The sequence below is a fragment of the Chiloscyllium plagiosum genome, chromosome 30, assembly GCF_004010195.1.
Source record: "Chiloscyllium plagiosum isolate BGI_BamShark_2017 chromosome 30, ASM401019v2, whole genome shotgun sequence".
NCBI classification, from domain to species: Eukaryota; Metazoa; Chordata; class Chondrichthyes; order Orectolobiformes; family Hemiscylliidae; genus Chiloscyllium; species Chiloscyllium plagiosum.
This window is the reverse complement of record NC_057739.1, coordinates 1,303,402-1,318,868: the sequence shown is the minus strand read 5'-3', so window position 1 is coordinate 1,318,868 and position 15,467 is coordinate 1,303,402. Positions and strand designations below refer to the sequence as shown.

General features: G+C 43.0%; 1 protein-coding gene across 4 annotated transcripts in view; it reads right to left on the bottom strand.

Annotated features, from left to right (window-relative positions):
• Positions 1–14,317, bottom strand: part of LOC122564689 (ectonucleoside triphosphate diphosphohydrolase 8-like) — a 129,976-nt gene extending 115,659 nt beyond the window's left edge. For 2 of the 4 annotated variants that reach the window (XM_043719792.1, XM_043719796.1), the window contains exon 1: positions 14,201–14,315. The gene's annotated coding sequence lies outside the window, so the exon portion shown is untranslated. Of the gene's footprint in view, positions 1–14,200 lie in introns of all 4 variants that reach the window. The other 2 variants (XM_043719797.1, XM_043719795.1) reach the window with 2 other exon arrangements.
• Positions 14,318–15,467: the final 1,150 nt, after the last annotated feature.

Genomic DNA, 15,467 nt, shown 5'->3' with positions numbered 1-15,467 from the left:
CCTTCAGTGGCCGTTCCACCATGACACCCAGGTCTTGTTGGACCTCACCTTTTCCTAAACTGTCACTGTTCAGACAATAATCTGTCTTCCTGTTTTTGCTACCGGTTTCTCTCACATTTATCCACATTATGTTGCATTTGTCAAGTATTTGCCCACTCAGCCAACTGGTCCAAGTCATCCTGCAGCCTCTCGGCATCCTCCTCATAGCACACACTGCTATCCAGCTCAGTGTCATGACAGAGTTGAGGGAAACTTTCAGAAAGTGGCTTCAATCATAAGGACCCAGAGGCTCTTATTTTCCAAAACAACTTGTTCAGGAATGTAATGGATGTTAATACTAACCTTTTTTGCAGAACAACATTCAAATGAAGAGACAATAAAGGTTGTGGTAATTAACACTAACAGCTTATTCCTGGAACAGATCACTTAAGATTTTGGACTTTACAGAAAGAACAGAATGAAAACTTTATTTAGTTTGCTGAGGAGAAGGAAATCTTGTTTGGGAGATTCAAATAGCATTAGATCACACCAGGAAAATTATAAGAGAAATAGATGTTCTGGGAGATGGATATGATTATCACATAGGTAGCCAAGACAGTAGGTCTCTATTTGTAAACTCACAGGGAAACCCGAGGAATTATAAGTTTTCTGGGTTCAGGGAGATGGCCGAGCAGTCTCAGTAATTTTAAATTACCTCAGCAAAAGGTAATTTTATACAACAGTGATAACTGGAATGGAGCATATTTTCAAAGAAACCAGTAATTGGAGATCATGCGAGGAATTTTGGCTCGGAGGATTCTGTGCATTTGGTTGTATGCAAATGTTGAAACCGGGAAAATTGCCAGTGCTTAACAAAAATAGCACTAACTATTGACGTCAGATTTAATTCAAGTACATTGGGGTATGTGACTGAGAACAGGCAATGTTCCGAGTAAAATATCCTGTGTGGTCACTGAAAATAATATTTCAACCCAATTTTACATTTCGTCTCACATCCAGAAATATCCCAGGATTCCTAAAACTGTGTGAAAGCACAGCAAGGATTAAACAACTGAGACATTGGATACAGTGCACAGGAATATAGCCAGGAATATTCAGCACTCAGAGCTGCCCACTGTCGCCCTTGGAACAGAGTATTCCCTTAATATTTCAGTAGGAATACCTATCATTCTTAAACTCTCCAATGAATATAGGCTGAAATTTTCTATTTTGCGCCTCTTAAAAAAAGCAGAGTGACATGTACAATGTTCTAATACAATATTCTGTACCTAGGAAACTCTGAGAGATTATGGTTAGGCGATTGACAGTGTGATCTCTTACTTCCTTTAATGCCATTGAATGGAAAGCATCAGGTCCTGGGGATCTTTTACTCTTTAATTCCATTAATTTCCTTATCAACAATCTTTTGCTTAATGTTAATTTTATTAGTCCCTGTTCCCAATCCACTATTTCTTTCCTCGGGACTACTGGTAAGGTATTTTTCTACTGTTAATGCGGTGGAAAATTATTTTTTCAACATATCTGCCATTTCCCAAAGTCATTGACAATATCCCACTTTCAATTTTTAGTGGGCCAACATTGCTTCTGGCCACTTGCTCTCCTTTCATGTAATGATAAACATCCTTCTCTCTGATTATGATGTCCTTTAAAAATTGCTGCATTGTTCTCCTGCTGTTTAATTTCTCGTGTAGGTGCTAACTGTGTAATCACTGCCAAGCTCCAAACCACACGTCTGGTCCAACTATTCACTACTGTCCACTCCCCACTCAATTATTCACTCACTCATCACTTCCACCCCACACGTATCCACCTCTCTGTTCCTTCTTAGATAGTCTCATGGGATTGAGAATGACTTGCTTTTCCTCTAGTTCGATGGGTTATGAAATTGCTGATAGGCCTAGTGTGGATCTGCAGTATCTGCCAGATATAGGATTAATGCTGAAAGGATTAGGTGAACATAGACAAAGACCATAAAGCCCACAAACACTGCTCTGCTATTCTAGATCATAGGTAATCTAATTGTCAATGTCCTTTGCCAAGCTTTCTCTGTCCCTTAAAGTCACTAGTTTTCAGAAGCCTATTGACTTCTGTCTTAAACTTGCTCAACTTGAGACGTATAAGATTATGAAAGGATTGGACACTCTGGCAGTAGGAAACATATTTCCACTGATGGGTGAGTGCCGAACCAGAGGACACAGCTTGAAAATACAGGGTAGACCATTTAGGACAGAGCTCAGGAGAAACTTCTTCACCCAGAGAGTGGTGGCTGTGTGGAATGCTCTGCCACAGAGGGCAGTGGAGGCCCAGTCTCTGGATTCATTTAAGAAAGAGTTGGATAGAGCTCTCAAAGTTAGTGGAATCAAGGGTTATGGAGATAAGGCAGGAACAGGATACTGATTAGGAATGATCAGCCATGATTATATTGAATGGCGGTGCAGGCTCAAAGGGCTGAATGGCCTACTCCTGCACCTATTGTCTATTATCTATTGTCTAAATATTGAGCTTCCACAAACCTCTGGAGTACACAATTCTGAAGATGCATGACCCTCTGAAGAAATGGCCTGTTTTTATCCTTTTCTATTATGGGGAAGTGATGGCCTAGTAGTATTATCGCTCGCCTAATGTTCTGTCGACCTGGGTTCGAATTTTACCACGGCAGATGGTGGACTTTGAATTCAATAAAAAATATCTGGAATTAGGACTCGACTGATGACCATGAAACCATTGTTAATTGTCAGAAAAGCCCACCTAATGTGCTTTAGGGAAGGAAATCTGCCATCCTTACCCGGTCTGGCCTACATGTGACTCCAGAGCCACAGTAACATGATTGACTGTCAACTGTCCTCTGAAATGGCCTAGCAAGCCACTCAGTTGTACCAGTCACCTAAAGGATATAACTGATAGACTGGGTCTGCAGCAGGTGGTCAAGGAACCAACAAGAGGAAAAAATATACTTGACCTCATCCTTACTAATCTGCCGACTGTAGAAGCATCCATCCATGACAGTCCAGGTAACAGTGACCACCGCACTGTCCTTGTGGAGATGAAGTCCCACCTTCACATTGAGAATAACCTTCATCGTTTTGTGTGGCACTATCACCGTGCTAAATGGGACAGACTTCAAACTGATCTAGCAGCTCAACACTGGTCATCCATGAGGCGCCATCAACAGCAGCAGAACTGTACTCCAGCACAATCTGCAACCTCCTGACCTGGCATATCCTCCACTCAACCATTATACCCGTGGAATACACCTGTGCTTGCTGTGTAGAACTAGGAAAAATATGAAAAAACACTGACCTTGGCAGCTGTATTATAAATATAACTTTGAAATTTTGAACAGTATTGATCATCTCAGTGTGAGTTAAGCAAACCTAAAACACTAATAAGTATTAGTTTTCTTTGTATGCTTTCTCCAATTCCTTCTCAAGGGTTGATCAGTTATTGGAAATGGGAATCAAGGTTGACTTTCCTGCCTTAAGCTTGGGAGGTTGACCCATTCGTAACATCCCTACAGAGACTGGCTAATACGTCAAGTGTTAAATTTAACACTTCCTGGTTTACATTATACCTTGAAGTGCTACATTTACCAACTGAGTAATTTAGGAAACTTTCTTTCGGAAGCATTCAACAGAAATTTTCATCTAGCAGGTGGTTACCACGATTTGCAGTGCTACATGGACCTGTTGGGTTTTCACCCCACAAAGAATTGAAGTTACTTCTAATTGTTGATAGCAGGCCACTCTATGCAATTTCGATACAAGGGTTTTGGAGAGATCCAGTATTCACCTCCCAATCGCCCAGTTCTTGGTATTGGAACATTTTAATTGAAACAGGACTGGAACTTAGAAAAGTGGAAATTTAAAATGTCTTATTCTAAGCAACTATAACAAATGTGTTGCTTGCTGTGTTGTGGATTCTCAGAGATGTACAAAACTTTTCCAGATCTAGTGAATAAAGTTGAAATATGTTATTAAAAAAATTGGGTGGCATGGTGGCTCAGTGGTTAGCAGTGCTGCCTCACAGCGCCAGGAACCTGGGTTCAAATCCAGCTTTGCGCGACTGTCTGTGTGGATTTTGCACATTCTCCCTGTGTCTGCGTAGGTTTCCTCCGAGTGCTCCCGATTCCTCCCACAATCCAAAAGATGTGCAGGTCAGGTGAATTGGCCATGCTAAATTGCCTACCGTGTTAGGCGCATTAGTCAGGGGTCTGGGTGGGTTGCTCTTCAGAGGGTCGGTATGGACTTGTTGGGCCGAAGGGCCTGTCTCCATACTGTAGGTAATCTAATCTCATCAAAAATTACCATCAAGCCAGGGGGTCAAGCCTAGTTCAATGGAGAGTGCAGGAGGGCATGCCAAGAGCAGCATCAGGCATACCTAAAGGTGAGGTGTCAACCTGGTGAAGCCACCAAACAGGACTACTTGCATGCCAAATGGCATAAACAGCAAGTTATAAACAGAGCTAAGTGATCCCACAACCAACGGATCAGATCTAAGCTCTGCAGTCCTTCCACTTCCAGTCACGAATGATGGTGGACAATTAAACAACTCAGTGAAGTAGGAGGCTCCACAAATATCCCCATCCTCAATAATGGAGGAGCCCAGCACATCAGTGTAAAAGTTAAAGCTGATGCATGCACAACAATCTTCAGTCAGAAGTGCCAAGTGGATGGTCCATCTTGGGCTCCTCCAGTGATCGAAATGTGTTGCTGGAAAAGCGCAGCAGGTCAGGCAGCATCTAGGGAAGAGGAGAATCGACGTTTCGGGCATTGCTCTGCAGTCCTTCCACTTCCAGTCACGAATGATGGTGGACAATTAAACAACTCAATGAAGTAGGAGGCTCCACAAATATCCCCATCCTCAATGATGGAGGAGCCCAGCACATTAGGGCAAAAGGTAAAGCTGATGCATTCACAACAATCTTCAGTCAGAAGTGCCAAGTGGATGGTCCATCTTGGGCTCCTCCAGTGATCTCCAGCATCACAGATTCACTCTTTAGCCAATTAGATTCACTCCACGTGATGTCAAGAAATGGCTGGAGGTACAAGATACTGCAAAGTCAATGGGCCTTGATAATATTCTGGCAATAGTACTGAAGACATGTGCTCCAGAACTTGCCCCTCCCCAACCAAGCTCTTACAGTACATTTACAACACTGGCATCTACCTGACAATGTGTAAAATTGCCGAGGTATGTCCCATTCACAAAAATCTGGACAAATCCAACCCAGCCAATTACTGCCCCATCAGTCTACTCTCCATCATCAGTAAAATGATGGAAGGGGTCATCAACAGTGCAGCATCAAGCAGCACCTGCTCAGCAACAACCTGCTCAGTGGCACCCAGTTTGAGTTCCACCAGGGTCACTCGGCTCCTGGTCTCATTACAACTTTGGGTCAAACATGGACAAAAGAGCAGAATGTCAGAGGGGAGATGAGAATGACAGCCCTTGACATCAAGGCCGCATTTGATCAAGTGTGGCATCAAGGAGCCCTGGCAAAACTGGAATCAATGGGTATCAAGGGGCAAACACTCCACTGGTTAGAGTCATACCTGGCACAAAAGAAGATGGCTGTGGTTGTGGAGAGTCAGTCATCTCAGCTCCAGTACATCACTGCAGGAGACCCTTAGGGTAGTGTCCTAGACCCAATAATCTTCATCAATGACCTTCCCTCTGTCATAAGGTCAGAAGTAGGGATGTTCGCTAATGATTGCACAGTTCTCAGCATCATTTGTGATTCCTTAGACACTGAAGAAGTCTGTGCTCAAATGCAACAAGATCTGGACAATATCCAGGCTTGGGCCGCCAAGTGGCAAGTAACATTCATGCCACACAAATGCCAGACAATGACCATCACCTAGAAGAGACACTCTCACCACCACCCCTTGACATTCAACGTAATACCATCACTGAATCCCCCACTGTTAACATCCTTTGGGCTATTATTGACCAGAAACTCAACTGGACTCACTACATAAACACAGTGGCTACAAAGGCGGGTCAGAGACTAGGTGAGTAATTCACCCCGTGACACCCCAAAGTCTATCCACCATCTACAAGGTGCAAGTCAGGAATGTAATGGAATTCTCCCCACTTGCCTGTTGGTGCAGCTCCAACAACACTCAAAAAGCTTGACACCATCCAGGACAAAGAACCCACTTGATTGACACCACATCTACTGACATTCAATCCCTCCACAATCAGTGCTCAGTAGCAGCAGTGTGTACTATCTACAAGATGCACTGCGGAAATTCACCAAAGATCCTTAGACAGCACCTACTAAACCCACGACCACTTCCATCTAGAAGGACAAAGGCAGCAGGTACTTGGGAACACCACCTAATGCAAATTCCCCTCCAAGCCACTCACCACCCTGACTTGGAAATGTACCACTGTTCCTTCACAGTCGTTGGGTCAAAATCCTGGAATTCCCTCCTTATTGGCACTGTGTGTCAACCCACTGCAGCGATTCAAGAAGACAGCTCACCCCCACCTTCTCAAAGGCAAATACAGATGGGCTATCAATGCTGGTCATCCAGCGATACAGTCATACAGTCATAGAGATGCATAACACGGAAACAGACCCTTCGGTCTAACCCGTCCATGCTGACCAGATATCCCAACCCAATCTAGTCCCATCTGCCAGCACCCGGCCCATATCCCTCCAAACCCTTCCTATTCAAATACCATCCAAATGCCTCTTAAATGTTGCAATTGTACCAACCTCCATCACCTCCTCTGGCAGCTCATTCCATACACGTACTACCCTCTACATGAAAAAGTTTCCCCTTAGGTCCCTTTTATATATTTCTCCTTTCACCCTAAACTTATGCCGTCTAGTTCTAGACTCCTCCACTCCAGGGAAAAGACTTTGTCTATTTACCCTATCCATGCTATTTACCCTATCCATGCGCCTCATGATTTTATAAACATCCATAAGATCACTCCTTCAGCCTCCGATGCACCAGGGAAAACAGCCCTAGCCTACTCAACCTCTCCCCATAGATAAAGTCCTCCAAACCGGGCAACATGCTTGTAAATCTTTTCTGAATCCTTTCAAGTTTCACATCATCTTTCCGATAGGAAGGAGACCAGAATTGCACGGAATATTCCAACAGTGGCCTAACCAATGTCCTGTACAGTCGCAACATGACCTTCCAACACCTGTACTCAATACTCTGACCAATAAAGGAAAGCATACTAAACGCGTTCTTAACCATCATATCCACCTGTGACTCCACTTTCAAGGAGCTATGAACCTGTACTCCAAGGTCTCTTTGTTCAGCAACACTCCCTAGGACCTTACCATTAAGTGTATAAGTCCAGCTAAGACTTGCTTTTCCAAAATGCAGTACCTCACATTTATCTAAATTAGACTCCATCTGCTACTTTTCAGCTCATTGGCCCATCTGATTGAGATCCCATTGTAATCTGAGGGAACCTTCTTCACTGTCCACTACACCTCAAATTTTGGTGTCATCTGTAAACTTACTAACTTTACCTCTTATGCTCACATCAAAATCATTTATATAAATGATGAAAAGTAGTGGACCCAGTGCCAATCCTTGTGGCACTCCACTGGTCACAGGCCTCCAGTCTGAAAAACAATCCTCCACCACCACCCTCAGTCTACTACCTTTGAGCCAGTTCTGTATCGAAATGGTGAGTTCTCCCTGCATTCCATGATACCTTGCTCACCAATCTCCCATGGGGAACCTTGTCGAACAACTCACTGAAATTCATATAGATTACATCTACTGCTCTGCCCTCATCAATCCTCTTTGTTAACTTCTTCAAAATAGTCCCACAACTGAATTTTAATAAAAGTCACAAGCTGGTAAAATCATCCTATTGACGCCCACCCTGTAAGAATTTAAGTTTCAATGAGGCCACCCTTCAGTTTTTTTTATTCTAGCAAATTAAAACTTGGTTTCTTCAAATTGCACCTCATAAAACTATCCTGCCTTCCCAGGACCAATCTGATGTGCCTTCATTGGAAACTATATCCTTCCTTGAAGAAGTAAACTAAAGCTGTATACAAAATAAAAAAGTGAGGACTCACCAAGTTTCTGTACAAATGCAGCAAGATGCCTTAACTCCTGTTCTCAAATTGTCTGAAATGAATGCCAATGTTCCATTTGCCTTTCTAATTGTCTGCTGTACCTGCAGGCTAGCTATTAGAAATTCATGGACAAGGACACCCAGATCCCTTTGGACATCTGCGCTTCCTGACCACTCACTCTTTGGCACATATTCTGCTTTATCTTTTTTTCTGCCAAAGTAAATAATATAACACTTATTTAGATTACGTTCCATCAAGTGCAATTGTATGCTCTGTCTGAGTCCTCCTCACATCCTCATCATCACAGACAGCCACACCCAGTTAGGAGCCATCAGAAAATTTGGAAGTATTACAGTTGGTCCACACATCCAAGTTGTTGAATAGATTGTGAAATGCGAGATGTCAAAACAGGTGTAGGCAGCTTGGCCGCTTGAGCCTGCTCCGCCATTCATAGGATCTGGCTGATTTGGCATTCCTTATATCCACTTGCATGACTTTTCCCCTTAACCCTTGATTCCCCTATTGAGCAAGAGTCTATCTCAGCCTTAAATGTAATAAGGTCTCTGTCCACAGATATCTGTGGCAAGGCATTCCATAACCCTCTGAAAGAAGAAACTTTTTTCTCATCTCAGTCTTAAATTGGCACCCCTTTATTTGGAGATTATACTGTCTGATCTTAGACTTCTCCCATGAGGGGAAATGTTCACTCAATATTCATCCCATCAAATGGTGTAATAATCCTCTATGTTTCAATGAGCTCACCTCTCATTCTTCTAAATTCCAGTGAATAGAGTCCCATCCTGATTAGCCCTTGCTCATAAGACAATCCTTCCATACTAGTCATGATTCGGAGATGCCGGTGTTGGACTGGGGTGTACAAAGTTAAAAATCACACAACACCAGGTTATAGTCCAACAGGTTTAATTGGAAAGCTAGTGTGCTTCCAATTAAACCTGTTGGACTATAACCTGGTGTTGTGTGATTTTTAACTTCCATACTAGGGATCAACCTGGTGAACGTTCTATAAACTGCCTCCAATGAAATAATACCTTTCCTTCAATTAGGGGAACCAAAACTGCTCGCACAACTCTAGATGTGATCTCACCAACTTTGTACAGTTAAATTAAGCCTTCCTTATTCTTATACTAATAAGGGTCAACATTCCATTAGTGTCCCTAATTTTCTGCTGCACCTGTGTGCTAGTTTTCCGTGTTTTGTGCACAAGGACCCTAAGACCCTTTGTGTTGTCGCTTTCTGAAGTTTATTCCTCCATTTAAATAATAGTCTGTTCTTTTGTTATCTCTTCCAAATTGAACAATTTCACATTTTTTGCCCACTTACTGATCAATACCTCTCTGTAAACCTTTTGTATCCCTCTTGCAAACTGCCTTTTGTGTCATTTGCAAATTTGGCTACAGTAGATTTGCTTCCTTCCTCATTGTTATTAATATACATTGTGAACAGTTGAAGTCACAACAAGGACCCTTGTTCTAACTCCACTAGTTGCAGGTCACCAACCTGAAAAAAAAACCCTTATTCTCACACTCTGTTTCCTATCCATTAGGCAATTCGCAATCCATAGCAAAATGCTACCTCCAAAACAGTAGTCTCTTATCTTATGATTTAACCTTTTTTTGAGATACCCAATCAAACTCCTTCTGGAAGTCCAACTTCAACAAATTTGCTGGTTCCCCTCTATTTGGTTGAGATTTCCTCAAAAAGCTAATAAATTAGTAAGATACAAATTCTCTTTCATGAAGCAATGTTGATTCTACTTGATTATGTTATGATTTTCTAAGCGTGCTGCTATTACTTCCTTAATAATCAATTCCAGTATTTTTCAAGCAATAGATGTTAGGCTAATCGGCTATAGTTACCCACTTTTTGCCTTCCTCTTTTTTTTGAATAGGGGTGTCATAATGGCACTTTTCTAATCCTCCAATACACAGGATATTGGAAAATTACACCTAATGTGTCCACTATCACTGTAGCTACTTCTTTCAGGATCCTTAGACTGAAGCCAATCAGGGCCAGGGGCTTATCTATCTGTAGCCCCATTAGTTTGTTTCATACTACTTCTCTCCTGAAGGTGATGGAATTTAATTCCATCCCCATATTCTTTAGTATTAATAAGACATTCAAAATATCTTACAGCATAAAGACTAATGTAAAATATCTGTTTACCTCCATTGCCATATCCTTGTTCCATTATTCTCTCTCCAGATACATTTTCTAAGGGGGCCATGTTCATTTTGACTTCTTTCTTCTTTTTATATATTTAAAGAAGATCATAGAATTCCAAAAATGCAGAGACAGGCCATTCAGCCCTCCAAAGAGCATCCCACCCAAACCCAGCCCATTCTCATAACCCTGCAATGACCATGGCTAACCTACCTATCCTACACATTCCCAGACACCATGGGGCAATTTACTATGGCCAATCCATCTAACCTGCATAATTTGGATTGTGGGGGCAAACCAGAGCACCTGGCAGAAACCGATGCAGACATGGGGAGAACATACAAATTCCACACAGACATCATCCAAGGCTGGAATCAAACCTAGTACCCTGGCACTGCAAGGAAACAGAGCTACCAATGAGCCATTGCAACAACTCATGAAGTTAAATTCACCCATAGGAATTGGTCTTTTTTTACAAGCCCCCATTTTTTTATTGATTTATACACTTTTCAACAGTGTGGCTACCATTTGGGAGTCTATAAACAACTCTTTCTCTTGAGATTTTTATTTCCGCCTAAATGAACTCTCCATCATCCAAGCTGAGATGATCGCACACAACTTCCATATTTCATCCCTAAGTAACAGTGCTCCTCCAAATTTGCATCCTCCTGTCTTTCAAAAGGTCAAATATCCCTCAATATTAAGTTCCCAGTTTTGATCACATTGGAACCATACCTATGTAATTGCTGCGTGATTATATCCATTTATGTCAATTTCACCATCAGTTCCTCTACTTATTCAGAATGCTTCATGCAGTAAGATACAAAGCCTTTCGGCTGTATTTCTTGCCATTTTAAATCATCCTAGCATTTTTTTGTACCTATTTGCTTCTCGTTTGTGGCCCAGGCAACAGAAGGAACTAGATTGAACCGAACCAATTAATCAGTTACACTCCAATAGAAGCAAAATACGTAAGATACTGGAAATCTGACATAAAAGTAGAAAATGCTGGCAATGTACAGCAAATCTGACAGTATCTGTGGTGAGTTAATATTTCACACCTGGTATGACTCTTCTTCATAGAACATAGAACATAAACAGTACAGTGCAGGACCAGGCCTTCAGTCCTCGATGATGTGCCGACCTTTAATCCTACTCGAAGATCAAACTAACCTACATGCCCTTCATTTTACTATCATCCATGTGCCTATCCAAGAGTTGCTTAAATGTGCTTAATGTATTTGACTGTAATACCACTGCTGGCAGTGCAGTCCACATACCCACCACTCTCTGTGTAAAGAACCTTGTAATCCAAAGATGTGCAGGTTAGGCAAATTAGCCTAAGTTGTCTATAGTATTCGGGGATATGTAGGTTTAATGGAACTACAGACTACAGCAGGGTAGGGGAATGGGTCTGGGTGGGATACTCTTTGGAAGGTCAGTGTGGACTTGTTGGGCCAAATGGCCTATTTCTACACTGTAGGGATTCTATGATTGATGAACCTACCTCTCACAATTCCCCTAAACCTTCCTCCAATCACCTTAAACTTAGGTGCACTCGTGATAGCCATTTCTGCCCTGGGAAAACGTCTCTGGCTATCCACTCTATCAATGCCTCTCATCATCTTGTACACTTCTATCAAGTCACCTCTCATCCTTCTTCACTCCAATGAGAAAAGCGCTAGCTCCCTCAATCTTTCTTCATAAGATATGTCCTCCAGTCCAGTCAGAATCCTGGTAAATCTCCCCTGTACCCTCTCTAAAGCTTCCACATCCTCAAAGTTTGTGAGAAGATTTGTAGCTCGGGTGCTCGTGGTTGTGGTTCTGTTCGCCGAGCTGGGAATTTGTGTTGCAGACGTTTCGTCCCCTGTCTAGGTGACATCCTCAGTGCTTGGGAGCCTCCTGTGAAGCGCTTCTGTGATCTTTCCTCCGGCATTTATAGTGGTCTGTCCCTGCCGCTTCCGGTTGTCAGGTTCAGCTGTCCGCTGTAGTGGCCGGGTTTTGCTCATGCTGGGTATCGGGTCCTTCGTTCTGGTGAGTTGTGGTCTGAGAGTGGCTGTTGGTTTGTGTGCTGTTATGAGTCCTAGTGGCTGCAGTAGTCTGTCTGTCAGTTCAGAAACGCTCTTGATATATGGTAGTGTGGCTAGTCCTTTGGGTTGTGGCATGTCCTTGTTCCGTTGTCTTTCCCTTAGGCATCTGTTGATGAAATTGCGGGGGTATCCGTTTTTGGCGAATACATTGTATAGGTGTTCTTCTTCCTCTTTTTGCAGTTCTAGTGTACTGCAGTGTGTTGTGGCTCTTTTGAATAGTGTCTTGATGCAACCTCTTTTGGGTGTGTTGGGGTGATTGCTTTCGTAGTTCGTAGAAAGCAACCACCCAACGCACACAAAAGAAGTTGCATCAAGACACTTTTTAAAAGGGCCACAACACACTGCAGTACACTAGAACTGCAAAAAGAGGAAGAACACCTATACAATGTATTCGCCAAAAATGGATACCCCCGCAACTTCATCAACAGATGCCTAAGGGAACGACAACGGAACAAGGACATGCCACAACCCAAAGGACTAGCCACACTACCATATATCAAGAGCATTTCTGAACTGACAGACAGACTACTGCAGCGACTAGGACTCATAACAGCACACAAACAACAGCCACTCTCAGACCACAACTCACCAGAACGAAGGACCCGATTCCCAGCATGAGCAAAACCAATGTAGTGTACAAAATCCCATGCAAGGACTGCACAAAACACTACATAGGACAAACAGGAAGACAGCTAACGATCCGCATCCATGAACACCAACTAGCCACAAAACGACACGACCAGCTATCCTTAGTAGTCACACACGCAGATGACAAGCAACATGAATTCGACTGAGACAACACTACCATTATAGGACAAGCCAAACAGAGAACAGCCATGGAATTCCTAGAGGCATGGCACTCATCCACAGCTTCAATCAATAAGCACATCGATCTGGACCCAATATACCGACCACTGCAACGGACAGCTGGAACTGACAACCGGAAGCGACAGATTCAAACCACTACAAATGCCAGAGGAAAGATCACAGAAGCGCTTCACGGGAGGCTCCCAAGCACTGAGGATGTCACCTAGACAGGGGACGAAACATCTGCAACACAAATTCCCAGCTCGGCGAACAGAACCACAACAACTTTCACATCCTTCCTATAATGAAGCGATCAGAACTGAACACAATATTCCAAGCGTAGTCTAATCATGGTTTTATCGAGCTGCACCATAACCTCGTGGGTCTTAAACTCATTGCCCCTGCTAATGGAAGCCAACACACCATACACCTTCTTAACAACCCTATCAAGCTGGGTGGCAACTTTGTGGGGTCTATGAACGTGGACCCCAAGATCCCTCTGTTCCTCTACACTGCCAAGAATCCTGCCTTTAACCCTGTAATCTGCATTCAAATTCAACCTTCCAAAACAAATCACTTCACACTTTTCCAAGTTGAACTCCATCTGCCACTTCTCAACCCAGCTCTGCATCCTGTCAACCTACTACAACCCTCCACACTATCCAGATCTCCGCCAACCTTCATATCTTTGGCAAGTTTACAAACTCACCCTTCCACTTCCTCACCCAAAGATCCCAGAACAAATCCCTGCAGAACACCATGGTCACTGAGCTCCAAGCTGAATACTTTACACCTACTACCAGCCTCTGTCTTCTATGGGCCAGCCAATTCTGTATTCAGACAGCCAGATTTCTCTGCATCCCATGCCTCCTTACTTTCTGTCATGGGGAATCCTATCAAACGCCGTATCATATGTATATTTATTCAGAAGCAAAAAATCATATTGGACTCAAAAAATGATCTCTCCACAGATGTTGCTAGCTCTGCTGGGTTTCTATATTTAATCTCCAGAAGAGCTAGTTTACCCTGTCCGAAGCCGGGAGAAACTTTATTTTCTTACCTGCAGTTGATTCAGAGTGCAATGACAAACTGTTCAATGCTAGCTATAGGTCACACTTTTAGAAATATGTTGATATTTAGTAGCTCATCATTCGCCAAATTCAATCTGCATGAAATTTCTGCTGCACTTGTATTTATACTATTTGAATCATCAGCGTGGGAACTAGATTGAACTGGTTTACCTAGTTGACTAAACAGTTCCTCTCCATGAAGTGCTTAGGTCCGGGTCCAAATCTCATCTGCAAAGGAGGTGTACATGTCTGAACATGTTAAAAAATGATTTCTTTTTAACCCTAAAGCTGGAAGAAATTTGACTTTATTCCTTATCTTGCATTAATTCTGAAATAACTGCACAGAGATCAGTTGTCCATCACCAAGTCACCCTTTATTTACTAGTGCACAGTACACTGGCTGTGACCAGCTTCAGAATTAATCATCAATCTCCTAGTTGTTTTTATATTGAAAAATTCAGAAAATATAAACAGTCAATAATAAATAGCAATTTAGAGCAGAAAGGGGCAGCAAAGCTGAAACCGCAAATCCCAGACTCCACCCGTACAATTTATTCACAGGGAAATGTGGATGAACCCACCTTAATTTAACAAAGATGAAATAGACACAGTCACATACAAAACAGTTCAATCAACCGAATAATAAACAGTGCATATCACACAGACATTTAGTAAACCAGCAAATGCATGCATAGGATAAATAGATAAAGTCTTTTCCCTGGGGTCGGGGAGCCCAGAATTAGAGGGCATAGGTTTAGGGTGAGAGGGGAAAGATATGAAAGAGACCTCGGGGCAACTTTTTCACGCAGAGGGTGGTACGTGTATGGAATGAGCTGCCAGAGGAAGTGGTGGAGGCTGATACAATTGCAACATTTAAAAGGATGAGTATATGAACAGGAAGTGTTTGGAGGAATATGGTCGGGTGCTGGCAAATGGGACTAGATTGGGTTGGGATATCTGGTCGGCATGGACAGGTTGGACTGAAGGGTCTCTTTCCATGCTGTACATCTCTATGACTCTAAATGCCCCAGCCCCCACCTTCCGGCCACCCAAAGGCAGCCAATCCCTACGCCCCTTCTGGTTCTCAATCCACCCCTACACCCCTTCTGGCTCTCGGTCCACCCCTACACACTTTCTCGGCTCTCAGTCTGCCCCTACACCCCTTCTGGCTCTCAGTCTGCCCCTACGCCCCTTCTGGCTCTCGGTCCACTCCTACACACTTTCTCGGCTCTCAGTCTGCCCCTACGCCCCTACTGG